Source organism: Rosa chinensis, chromosome 6 (genome assembly GCF_002994745.2).
Source record: "Rosa chinensis cultivar Old Blush chromosome 6, RchiOBHm-V2, whole genome shotgun sequence".
Classification (NCBI taxonomy): Eukaryota; Viridiplantae; Streptophyta; class Magnoliopsida; order Rosales; family Rosaceae; genus Rosa; species Rosa chinensis.
The window spans coordinates 28,865,694-28,877,955 of record NC_037093.1 but is presented as its reverse complement, the minus strand read 5'-3'; the positions used below and the strand labels follow the sequence as shown (position 1 = coordinate 28,877,955).

The window sequence follows — 12,262 nt, the reverse complement described above, 5'->3', positions numbered from 1 at the left end:
TAAATAGCACCATTTGTTGCATGTTTAAACAGATCATTGCTTTTACGTAATATTGTTACGAAACACTACTATTCGCCCATCAATTTTCTTTCCAAAATCCCCCAAAGTGTCTTGTGTGTTTTTTGGCCAAAGAAAGGTGTTCTTTTAGTGGAGCTTTGGGTTCCTCCAAGTTGTGTGGCTCAGATTGGTGTGAGCCACACAACTTGTTGTTGGGCTGTTGTATCCTGGAGGGGACAAGTCAAGAGATTTCTGATGCACCGGCATTGTTCCGCAGAGGGCTTGAATCTCCTTAAAGAGAGCGAGATACCCACGCCTCAGCCTTTTGTCAACGAGTTTCTCATATAGAAATTATAATTTTATTGTAATTTCACCAACAGTAAGTAATCACTCTCATGAATAACTAAACAGGCCCTTGCTGTTTACCTGAGAATGAGGCTCTGAATTTCTAGCATGTATTTATATTTGAATAAATAAATTCAGTTGATCACCCACTTCATCAAATTTATATATATTTATCTGCATGTTTAATTATCTGTTATATGCATGTATCCTGTAGAAATCCAAAGTTCTAGTTTTACCTTTTTACCTAAAAATCAGTTTTAAAAACTTAGGATTAAGACAAGCAACATTGATTCCGCCTGTTAAAGTAACCGTTAGGCAAGAAGTCGTTAGGTGAAAAACTTGGGCATGTTGAAGGCTATTTTTGTTTTTAGTCATAAGGTTTTAAGACAAAATTTTTAGGCAGACAGTTAATTCCCAGAACCCAAAGGTTAAAGTAGGATACAAAAGGCATTATCCTGAAAATGACTACCCCTTCTAGTATTTTCCTAAGAAAATAGTATAATACAAGAGTGTTGGGCAATTGGACACAATACGAGAGATTTTTGGGTATACGGGAAAAACCCCTAAATTATAAACCAAGCTGCAGTAAAATTGGCTTGCTTTACCAGAGCAAAGCAAAGCAATTCATTTTTTTTTTTGAATAGAAGTTGATTATTATTCAATAATCAACAGCCAATAGGCCATAACTTACAAAACTTACATAAGAATTCCGGCAAGAAAATCCGATAAAACATATCCAAGCTAAAGCAAAGTAATTAACATCATTAGGAAGCTCACAATTAAGCGAGCCTATCCAAGAATGACCAAGCTTTGCCTCCTACGGAAATAAATCATTCAACTAGCTCTCCCTTGCCAATCACTCAAGGAAGGAACTAGAAACGTCATAGAAACTTAATCATCCTCACACAGGCTCTAACCCCTAGCCAGAACAATTAACCAATAAGTAGCTCCTTCTCATTCGAGTTGGAGCATAAATCCACACCTGCATTATTACCTTCCGCTTTCTCTAAAGATAATACACGTTTAGCTCCGCGTACATACGGACGACCCTTCTTCTTTGGAGCTGTCCCCATCGATATTGGAACCTCCACCAACTCACCAAGTTGAAATTCTAGAGGTATAAATGCCAAACTAGGTTTAAACACCTTCTTTCTCACACCTAAAGCCAATTGTGGATTTTTTCCAGCAGCAAGTCCAACAGAAAGCCCAGCAGACCCCTCATTTTCCGGCCCAACAGACTGCATCCCAGTCAAACCTGCGGTCAACCATAATTCAAAATTAGGGTTTCCCCCTGGTTTTTCCAGAGCTGTAGCTGCACTGATTGCAGCACCCGACGCCGGTCCACCCTCAACCACCACAGCTTCTCCAACCCTCGCCGTCACCAGACCCAGCTCCATCGGCGCCTTAGAGACCACCTCCAGCCCCAAGACCGCCACCACAGACGCCTCCGATCAGGATGCAGATTCCAGACCGCGGCTCAATTCACCTCGGCCCGGCACCGCCAACGAGAGCGCCTCCTCCGCCAGCCTCCTGTGTCACGCCCCTGATTTTACACACATGAAAATCGATATATATAACCCCATAATTATATATGCGTGAAATACAAAATACCTGAAATCTTTTTCGCTTAAACTTACACACATATTGATGACCTGAACCCCCAAAGTAAATATACACTCGCATCCAAAGAGTTATATATTACACAAGCTTACGAATTAAATTGTCAACAACAAAATAAAACGTAAAGGCTGCTCAGAGTAACTATACAACGGAAGTCCTTATCAAAAGTAAAGTCACAAAGGTGGCTTCCTACCGTAAAGCTGCAAGCTCGCTACCTCAACCTCGATTATCCTAACCTGCAGGATTAACCCCTACACCGTTTGAATAGTGTACCGGGTTGCCACACAACAAACCCGGTAAGCTTTTGCAAGCCCGTATGAGTAACTCAAAACCACACATGCACAACTCGCCTAACGAGGAAACCCATCAACTCGTAAAAAGGAACACACACCATGTTTTCCCAAAACAGCACATTCTTTTCCCAAAAGAAACAATAAAGGTCACACCGTGACCAAATCATATAAATTGAAACTCTGACAATTAATTATGATAAACAAGTCCTCCCAGGACATTTAAAAGAAAGAATCCCCGAAACTCCCTTTTAAAAACACATTCTCAAATCAACACAAGTCACCCCGTGACAAAATCATAATAATTGAAACTCTGACAATTAAATATGATACACAAGTTCTCCCAGGACATTTAAAAGAAAGAATCCCCGAAACTCCCTTTTAAAAACACATTCTCAAATCAACACAAGTCACCCCTTGACAAAATCATAATAATGAAACTCTGACAATTAAATATGATACACAAGTCCTCCCAGGACATTTAAAAGAAAGAATCCCCGAAACTCCCTTTTAAAAACACATTCTCAAATCAACACAAGTCACCCCGTGACAAAATCATAATAATTGAAACTCTGACAATTAAATATGATACACAAGTCCTCCCAGGACATTTAAAAGAAAGAATCCCCGAAACTCCCTTTTAAAAACACGTACTCATGAGCATCAGATAGCTCCCCGCTACCCCCATGATGTACTATGGCAACAGACTAGAGCTCTAACTGATCGTATCCACAAACCCGGCCAAAGGCGTGAAGTCTCGATTTATATGCCTGAGGTTACTCCCAGCAACCCCAAATCCTCAGACCTCCCAGGTCGTCAGATCAAAACCTTTCAAAATGGTCACTCAGGACCCAAAAGTTACTCAACTCACACAAAAGGAGATGTCACCCCGTGACCTCCAATCATCAGACCTCCCCGGTCATCAGATCAAAACATTAAATCAAACCAAAAGGAGAAATCACAACCTGTGACTCTCAGATCTTTCGACCCCCGGTCGTTAGATCAAAACATTCAAATCACATCAAAGCAACTCACACCAAATCTTGACACTTTTCAAAACAATAGAAATTCTCAATTCCCACAAAATGTTTCCCGAAAAGTCAAGCCCCAAAACAATAGAATGAAACCCATCAATACCTATTGCCTCAATTCACTCATCAACCCACAAGAATATACATATTCCACGTAAATATATATATACGTGGTCATTCACTCAGGAATGCCACTAATACCAACTATAGTTTGCAGTTAACTAAATAACTCTCAAAGCAATAGGGTCAACCCGTTCGTGAATGAACTTCGTGAGATTACTCACCTCAAACTCCTGCTGCGTCTTCAATACAGAACCGAATCAAAACTATCACCAACAACTCGTCCAAATACTTCGTCAAGTACCTAATCACAATCGATTTTCACTTAGTAATAATTCACAAACGATTTAAGTCCGAAACCCCTGTTTTGAACTAAAATCCCCAAAGTGGCGCCAATCGAGGCGAAACCACATCCGAGACCTCCCAAAGTCTCTGGAATATGTCCACGATCGATGTGACCAAACCACAAGTCGATCGGACGCTCAAATCCTCACGGATAGCATAAATTGGTCGGTATGAAACTGCAAAAATCATAACAATTCCAAACGAACTCCAAAACTTGCATATTATATATCGAAACGCTCGTATCAACGAGTAGAACATATATAATAACAGAAACAGTTCCTTAAGTGGCCGGAACACCGCCGGAACTCCACCACAGACGGTGGTGCACCGCCGCCGGCCAAAAACACATTATTTCACAAAACTCCCAACATCAAAAAGCTTCATCTAAGCATGCTTGTGAACTTTCATAACTGGATCGAAGTCAGAAAACAAGCCTAAGGGATCGAAAACTACCTCACAAGCCGTGAACAGTGATCCCAACTGAGTTGATCGAAGTTTCACGTGAATCGATCCAAACAACCACCAAGGATCGATCGGCGAGGCTGCTCTGAGTTCAACCAAGGAGACTCGAAGCCCTGCCGACGTCGGAATAAAGATTTCCGGTCGGGTCCGAAAACACCAACCTGCACCGCCTTGTAGCGCCGCCGTGGAGGAGAATCGGCGCTAGAGGACACCAGAGGGACGACCAGACGGAGGAGACGATCCTATCTGGAAAGTTTCGTCGCCGGAGACCGCCGCAGTTCGCCGGAAAAGTCGGGTCGGATCGACCGGGTCCGGGTCGGGTCAGTCTGAAATCTTCGATTCTGAAGGTGTGAACGAGAGAGAAGAGAGAGAGAAAGGATTTCCGGAAACGGAAATAATGAAAATAGTAAGTTTCCAACTTGGGAAACTTCTATTTATACCAAAATAGAAATTCCTTCCAATGGCCATAACTTCCTCATACGAATTCCGATTCTCGCGTTCCACATGTCCACGAACTCGTATCGACGCGCTCTACAACTTTCGTGAAGGAAGTTTTCAGAGAATCCCTACGAATAAAAAGTCAACCTTTGGCAACCCCCTAATACCATATTCTTCAATTAATTATTCGCCCGAAACACTTCCGCTCCATCCACGAGCCACGAAACCGTCCAATAGTTATAAAATTAATTCCGGAAAATCCTCGGAAAATAATTACGAATTTCTGGGGCATCACATCCTGTCACAAGAACCACCCCCATGGCCGAAGAAACCACAACTCACACAAAGCCCATGGCATTTCTCATACTACAGCTCCACCGTCATCGAAACAACCGGTGAAAACTCAAACCTCTGTCGGGCCCAAATTCTCCGGCAGACATCTTGAATCACATGGATCCTCTGCACAGGATCCTTTCTTAGCATCGCTCCTTGGTCAACCCGCACCAAGTGCCCCAAAGCCTGTCCGATTAGGGTAAGGGCTTTCTCATTCCGCATCGCAATCCGTAACCCTTTCACGGCCACCACACCTCAAGGAGATGCAGCGGCGCCATATCAAGGGCAGAGATTTTGTCATAGTCTACCAACAACAACATGGAGTTGTTATAGAACCAAGGACCCCTAGAGAGTACTCGATTCTTCACCTCCATCTCCTTAAATTGGAAGACAAAGATTTCCTCCTTCTCTTGCCGGATCAAAACTCTCTCCTTCAATCCCCAAATATTGGAGATCACCGCCGAGAACGACGGAAGCACCACAGCCTTCTTGGACAGAAGTCGGCCACCGAGATAGAAAAACGAATCTTGGACAGCATCCTCTCCACCAACCAGACTCACCACGGCCTCTTCTGATAGTGAAGAAGACACCACCGCCATCTTCTTTTCGGGCTCGATCAGTTGCACGACTAGGGCAGAGAAACCCTAGTAGAGCAAAGTCAACATTGACTTCTCATCTGTTGCTGCATCAAGAGCAAAGTAAGTCATGTTTAACTGCTTCCTATACAATCATGTAATTTAGATTTGAGAATTTGAACATGTAGAATGGCTTCACTATATTTTTGATGAAGTTTTGACGTTTGGTACGTACATGAAGAGGAAATCAATGGCTGTAAAAAAATTTTGGGTCTTTATCATGTATTTAATTTATAAATTAATTATTTTTCTTGAATGATAATTTGTTAATGTTGAAGACACAAAACACTAGAAACAAGGTTTGACAAGCGTCACACCTAATAAAAATTAAATTCGATATCTTTAGAAAAATCGCAGAAAGAGCAAGAGAGTAATGACTGTAAAATACAATCCAACGGGTGCCTTGTATAGAGCACTAATCAATGAACTACTTACCTAGGATATAGATAGGAAACTATTAACCAATTTCTTGTACACTTAGGAACCTTATATTATACAACCTGTGCAAAACCAAACCCTATTCAAACACTACACGTTGCACGCGCCTCTATAGGCGAAATTTCGTTATGTTGAGATCGCATTCGTCCGGCGGTGTAATGCGTTTGGGCTGGTCTGCTACAAAACGAGTGATTGACGCTAAGGCTCGGGGCAGTTTCTTGGGAATGTTGTTGCTCGAAGTATTGGCAGGATGGTTTTTGGCGGCGGATTCAGGTGCGACGCCTCTGAAGCACTATTATTAGGATTTTCTCGATTCTAGGGATGTTTATGACGGATTGGGAGGGAGATGGATTTCGGTCCGCTTCGATTCCATCGATCTAGCATTCGGGTCAACACAAGTTGGTTTTGTGTTTGGGTTTGCTTGGGTTTTCCAGCTTTTGAAGCTCATGGGTGGTTAGAGTGGTTCGTCGACGGTATCCTGGATCGGTAGCAATGTGGGTTGTGGCCGCGATGTAGGTCATGACGGTGCTTGATCGGCTATACCTATGGCTACTGTGTGAAGAAGATGGAAATTGGGCTAGGATTGGGCCAGATTGCTAGGCTTTGACTGAACCTTCCTTTTGATTGCCCTCTTGGGCTTGGTGATTTAGGTCGGGGTATTAGCCCTTGGCCTATGGCATGTTATTAGCTTAGTTAGTTTTCAATAATTCTTTGGTTTTTTTAGGGAGCTATGCACTTTATGTGTTTTTAGTGAATATTCTGAAGTAGTACTAAATGAGGATTCAAACTATTTTATAATCAATGAGCATTGGATGTCCAATGAGTGAACCTATTTCTATGTATCACTGTAGGTACTACCACATCTTCTTGTCTATTTGTAGATAACAGCGGAAATGTATGTAATAGTTATTATGGCTTGAGATGAATGAAATTGAAGCCTGGTTTGGGATTGATTTTAATAAAATAAAAAATAAAAAAAAAACCCTTGTACACTTAGGCATCATTTTGTTCACAGATTTGAGAGCATGGAAAAGGAAACTCATTCTTTTCAGTGTTTGGCAAAAGGATAGGAACAAGTTTTTCAGAGGAAAGAAAATAATGGGAGAAAGTAATTCCTCCCATCCTTAGAGGATTCAAAAATCTTCTGCTCAATCGAACTAGCCGTTGTTTCCGAGCTTTTCCGCGGGATTTGTTATTGCGAATAATTGACAATCATGAAAGATATAACTGAAAATGACTTGATTTTTGATCAAAGTGATTAAACACCATATATCATTTACATATACCTGAAGATTAAGTGATTGATATAAAACTGCGGGTTTTTTTTTTTTATTTGTCAATCACACGGTGTCCTCAAAGGCTTTCTAGGTCCAGAAACTAATCCGTGCTCAGGGGATCTTGTCAGAACGCTTCCTCCCCCCTGGCCACCAAGAATATATTGAGATTTAACTCCAATAAGCGTCGGCGGGATTTGAACCCGGGTGTGGGGGTTCCACACTTGGAGGCTCTTACTAACTCGACCACCTGTGGTGGTTAAAACTGCGGGTTCTTTGACCCCTACTAAAACAACCCAGTGCAAATATATTGCAAATTAAATCAAATTCCAATGGATACAAATAAGCAAAAGGCTAAAAATCTTTCTCATCAAATGATAAACTGAAATTTCTAATAAGAAATAGTCTATACATTAGCAAATTTCATGCATCACTCAAATAAGGCATCATAGTGAATTAAAATTGACATGTCTACAATATCCATTTCTAATTTCCAACTCCCTCATGTTCACCAAGTCATATTTTAGTCAATCTATGAACAAAAATAACTCTTATTCGATTTATCCCCTAGCCATAAGCATAGAAAACATAGATACAAATACATACGGACGCAAAAGAGAAATATAAGATAAAAGGGGATTGCCTGAAAGATACAACCTTCTGGTGCCTAATAAATCATCCAACTGAGATTCACCTCGTTGAAGGTTATTAAACACAATAAAAAATAAAAATAGAAGTTGAAAGCAAAGTTAAATAGCCAGGCAGCTAAAAAAGAAAGTGACGAAACAAAGCCTATAGAATACTTGTGCTAATCTGAAGGAGCTAGCAGACCTCATATTCCTTAATTTTTTACTAAGGTTACTTAAAGTTCAGGACATATGCGAAGAATAGCCAGCCAGCCAAGGTTTATTCTAGAATCATATGCATACTCTTTTCTAAGTCTCTGGGCATTAATTAGCTAAGCTCAGGCTATATGCATGTAGTCATAAGTGAAACATATTAGATCAACATTCCTATTCTGAAAAGACAACAATGGAAAACGTTCAAAAGAAAACTTACTGAGCAAATAATTTTCTCAATCCCAAGTAATCTAGATTATCATATTCATGTTTAATACTCTAGAGTAGAAAATGTAGAATAGCTTGAAAGAACAAATATTACTTGGGATAAGAACAAAGTGCATATGGCTGATTTGTTGCTTGGCAAATAGTAAATAAATAGACAGGAGAGGAGATAGATTTTTTGCAACTGCAAGGAACATAAGTGCAATTGATTATTTTTGAAGACTCTATTAGCTTCGCACGTACAGGAGAAGAATCAAAGACAAAAAACAAATATATGGTACTCAAAAGTATCTCTATTCTACATAATATGGAACTACTTTACTTGCATCTTTAAATGCATTTATAAAACATACACTATGTATTGTTGTTCATATAGTGAATCATCTTCTTCTCTCATAGTCTCTGTATCGTTATATATGGAAGGGGAATAGATATATGGTAAATTGGTAATTTAAAATGTTTGTGCATTAGTGCTAAAGTTTCATATAGGCACTGACATTGACAAAGTTCTTTTGCAGATACAGAAACACACCACCCTCACAAAACATTATCTCCAGAAAGAAATTGTTATCATTTCTAGAGGTATATGCTATTGATTTTGTTGTTTACAATTACCGATCACTACACAAACGTTTTGGAAAAAAAAATGTTATTTACAACCAAAATCTTAAGACTATTGCAATTTTCAAGCTCCTTGGGAATAAACCCCGTACCTAATTATCCCACAGAATCAGATCTATCATGCTCCCAAGCATCCCAAGCTCCTTAGGTAACTTCGCTCCTATAACATTTTTAGCAAGACCAAGCATTTTCAAGTTCTTATATCCACCTATTTCAGCCGGCATGCTACCAAAACCAGCATTCTACCCAACTCGGAAAGTTACCTCTTTAGTCTAAATGCATTATGGTTTATCACAGCACTACCACAAAGTTGGGCTTTAGACACTTTTGTTATTGGTGTGTTTTGGGCTTTAGACCACCAATAAATGGTGTGTAAAGGCAATACACACCAGCCCAGTCACCATTATTTTATGGGTTGCTAAAGCTGCCGTGACAAACACCCATGGGTCACTATCATTTTTTTGGTGCCTCAACTGATGGATACTGTTCATGCATTGGTGACAATGACTCAACACACCAATGCTGTGATTGGTGGAATATGTGGTTGAATACATTACTATAATTAGCACCACACCAATTCTATTGGTGACTCAATATATTTCATTTTAAAAAAAAAATTATCATGGAAAACTTAATTATTTTGAATATTATATAAATACAAATCCTCCTAGATTAGAAGACTCCAAAGTTGACTACTGTCTTCTTTCATATGAAACCAGAAATTGCTTCTCATCTCTCTCCTTCCGTCATTGAACTGCAAGTCCAGTTTACATAGTCCATAGCTTTCTCCTGCAAGCAAAAAAACACACAAGTTAGCCAGATAGTATCCGCCTGCAATGAAATTTCTTTCGGGCAAGAAACTTGAAAACAAAAAATTATCATTCACATTGACTATGTAGTTAAAGTTGGTTAGAGCTCATACATTAAACATCTATCAGCATGGTTGACACAGAGAAGGTGAAACCATGAAGCTAAAAACTAGGCTATATTGAACATTAGTGTACTATGCATCAAGTCTTTGAGCGCTAGCAATTATACCGTCATATATATGAATGGTGGTATTAGCCCATTTTTATGGAGGACGCATATTTACTCAGGCCACTTATTAGTCTATGCTTTCAAAATTATTGCAATTGTATGCAAAGCCATTCCAACCACGGTCAAGGAATACGCAGGCCATAAATATGTTTTCTTGAACTAGAACAATACATCATTATTTACGATCGAATAGATTTTAGGCATACCTTATTGAGTGAACAACATTTTTTTGTCTCCTCGTGCATAAGCTCTTGCAGCTTTTTGTTTCAGATTATAACTCCCTAGAAAATAATAAATGCTACATGTCAATTTAACATATAAGACATACATTAAAAGTAGTCTTGCTACGCCACATAACTCATCAAGTTTAAAAATCTACAAACTAGATTAAAACTAGCAATGAAATTGCATATGACCAGTCATTTAAGAATCTTACTTTAAAAGTTTAAATAGAGTGATGACGAATCAAGGACAAGATGATATCCTTGTGATTGTATTTCCCTTCTGAGAGCTTTCCATGGAGCCGTTTAGCCTTTGACTTTGACAATTATATTCACCTCATCACCCTGATACAGTGATATTAGTTAGTTAACAATAGGCCTCAAAAGCTGGAAAGATCTAGTTAGGCAGTAATTATCTATTTAATTGGTGTAAAGAATATAAAATTTAAGACTGATACAAAGATCAGATCTACAAATTCAAGTTTAAAATCTGATAGTAACCATTTATGAGAAACCTAAAGAACAAACAATGCTGGCTTTCTAATTTTGTACTTCTCTAACCTCCACACTTCACTCCATGAGGTGAAATTTAATTCTGTTCACATAACCTTGCAAAACAACACAAAGTTCTCTTGGTTAGATACACAACCAAATTCATAAGCAGTAGGCTATTTAGAGTAGAAGTGTTGAAAGAAATTGTAAAAATTATAACCAAAAATTCCATGAGCCCAAGTACGCCGATGGGTTGTCAAATATATAAGCTCTCCATCAAATTTCATGTTCACCACAATCAAGAAATTGCCTTAGACCTACAGGAAAGAAACAACACAGGAGCAAGTATTCAGATAACAAACTCACAGTAGCCAACAAGTCTATAACATTGCACATCTGTTATGGTACACAAACAAGATCATCACAATCTCATATAATAATAGGAATAAGCATGCTAACACCTACATGTATATCAACTCATATAATCTTGTGCAGTTTAAGAAATCTGACCTAGTGATTCTGCATTTGATTTCTAGTCAAAAACTAGCTCAATGGCAGCTCCAACTACACCAGGGGCATTCACTGCATAACCAGTTGGATTAGTAAACCTTCCAAACCCCATGGGACTTCCAGTAAGGACAGGCTTAAACTACATGCAGGCACCAACAAATAGGTGTTGCCATTAGACATGTGAGGATAGGCAAGATTATTGGAATAGCCAGATACAGCCATTGGTGGAACATAAACTATAATTAGAGGAAAAAAGGCATCAGTGAAATTCAATTCAATAGATATATCAAAGTTAGTTAGAGGCAAAACATGTGAGAAATAGATTGGAGGTAGAGAAATGTGGTGTCCAAAAATATTTATCAAAAGCCCAGAGGAACTATAATCACATAAGATTACACTATTTAATGTAGTCAAACACCAGCATCAAAACACAAAATACAAAGTTTAAGCAGAGAGAACCAAACGATGGTGTTATGAGAAAGAACAAAATATGACAAACAAATAAGGAAATATTGGAACAAAAAATTGAATCCCAACACAATTATCGATAATAAAAATCTAAGTTTCAAAACTTGATTTTATTCTTAAAATTTTCCAAGATCCAAACAGATTGACTAAGCACACCAACACTTTTTCGGGAATCAAATAGAAATAAATTGAAATTAAGTAAAGAAACTGAACCTGGTGTGAGGAAGAAGGATCGAGAGAGAGCTGAGATTGCATGCAACTTCGTCGCTCCAAATCAGTGTCTTGTAGCGGTAAGGACCAAGGACAATTCAATCTGAAACGAACTTGAAGTCATTCGATCCATGAGGACTGATCATCTCGTCCAGCAGATCGAAGAGCCAGATGATGGAGATCGGGGGGAGACAAACCAGATCTAGAAACCAAAAAACCTTGACTGTTTTCTTTTTCTTTCCTTTTTTTTTCTGGATAACACCGTATAGAGATGATAGAAATTTTCTTCTTTCAGTCCTTTGGGCTTTGGCTATCACCAAAAAGGCTTATTGTTTTAAAGTATATTGCTGATAGGCTTTAATTAGGACTG

General features: G+C 39.0%; 1 long non-coding RNA gene across 1 annotated transcript; it reads right to left on the bottom strand.

Moving 5' to 3' along the window:
- Window positions 1-9,535: 9,535 nt before the first annotated feature.
- On the bottom strand, window positions 9,536-12,196 carry LOC112174616. The gene is made up of 7 exons (XR_005802485.1): window positions 11,896-12,196; window positions 11,215-11,353; window positions 10,925-11,021; window positions 10,774-10,820; window positions 10,428-10,557; window positions 10,198-10,272; window positions 9,536-9,742 (listed from the first exon to the last, which is right to left on the bottom strand). It is a non-coding gene; the product is annotated as an uncharacterized LOC112174616 (long non-coding RNA).
- Between the last annotated feature and the right edge of the window lie 66 nt (window positions 12,197-12,262).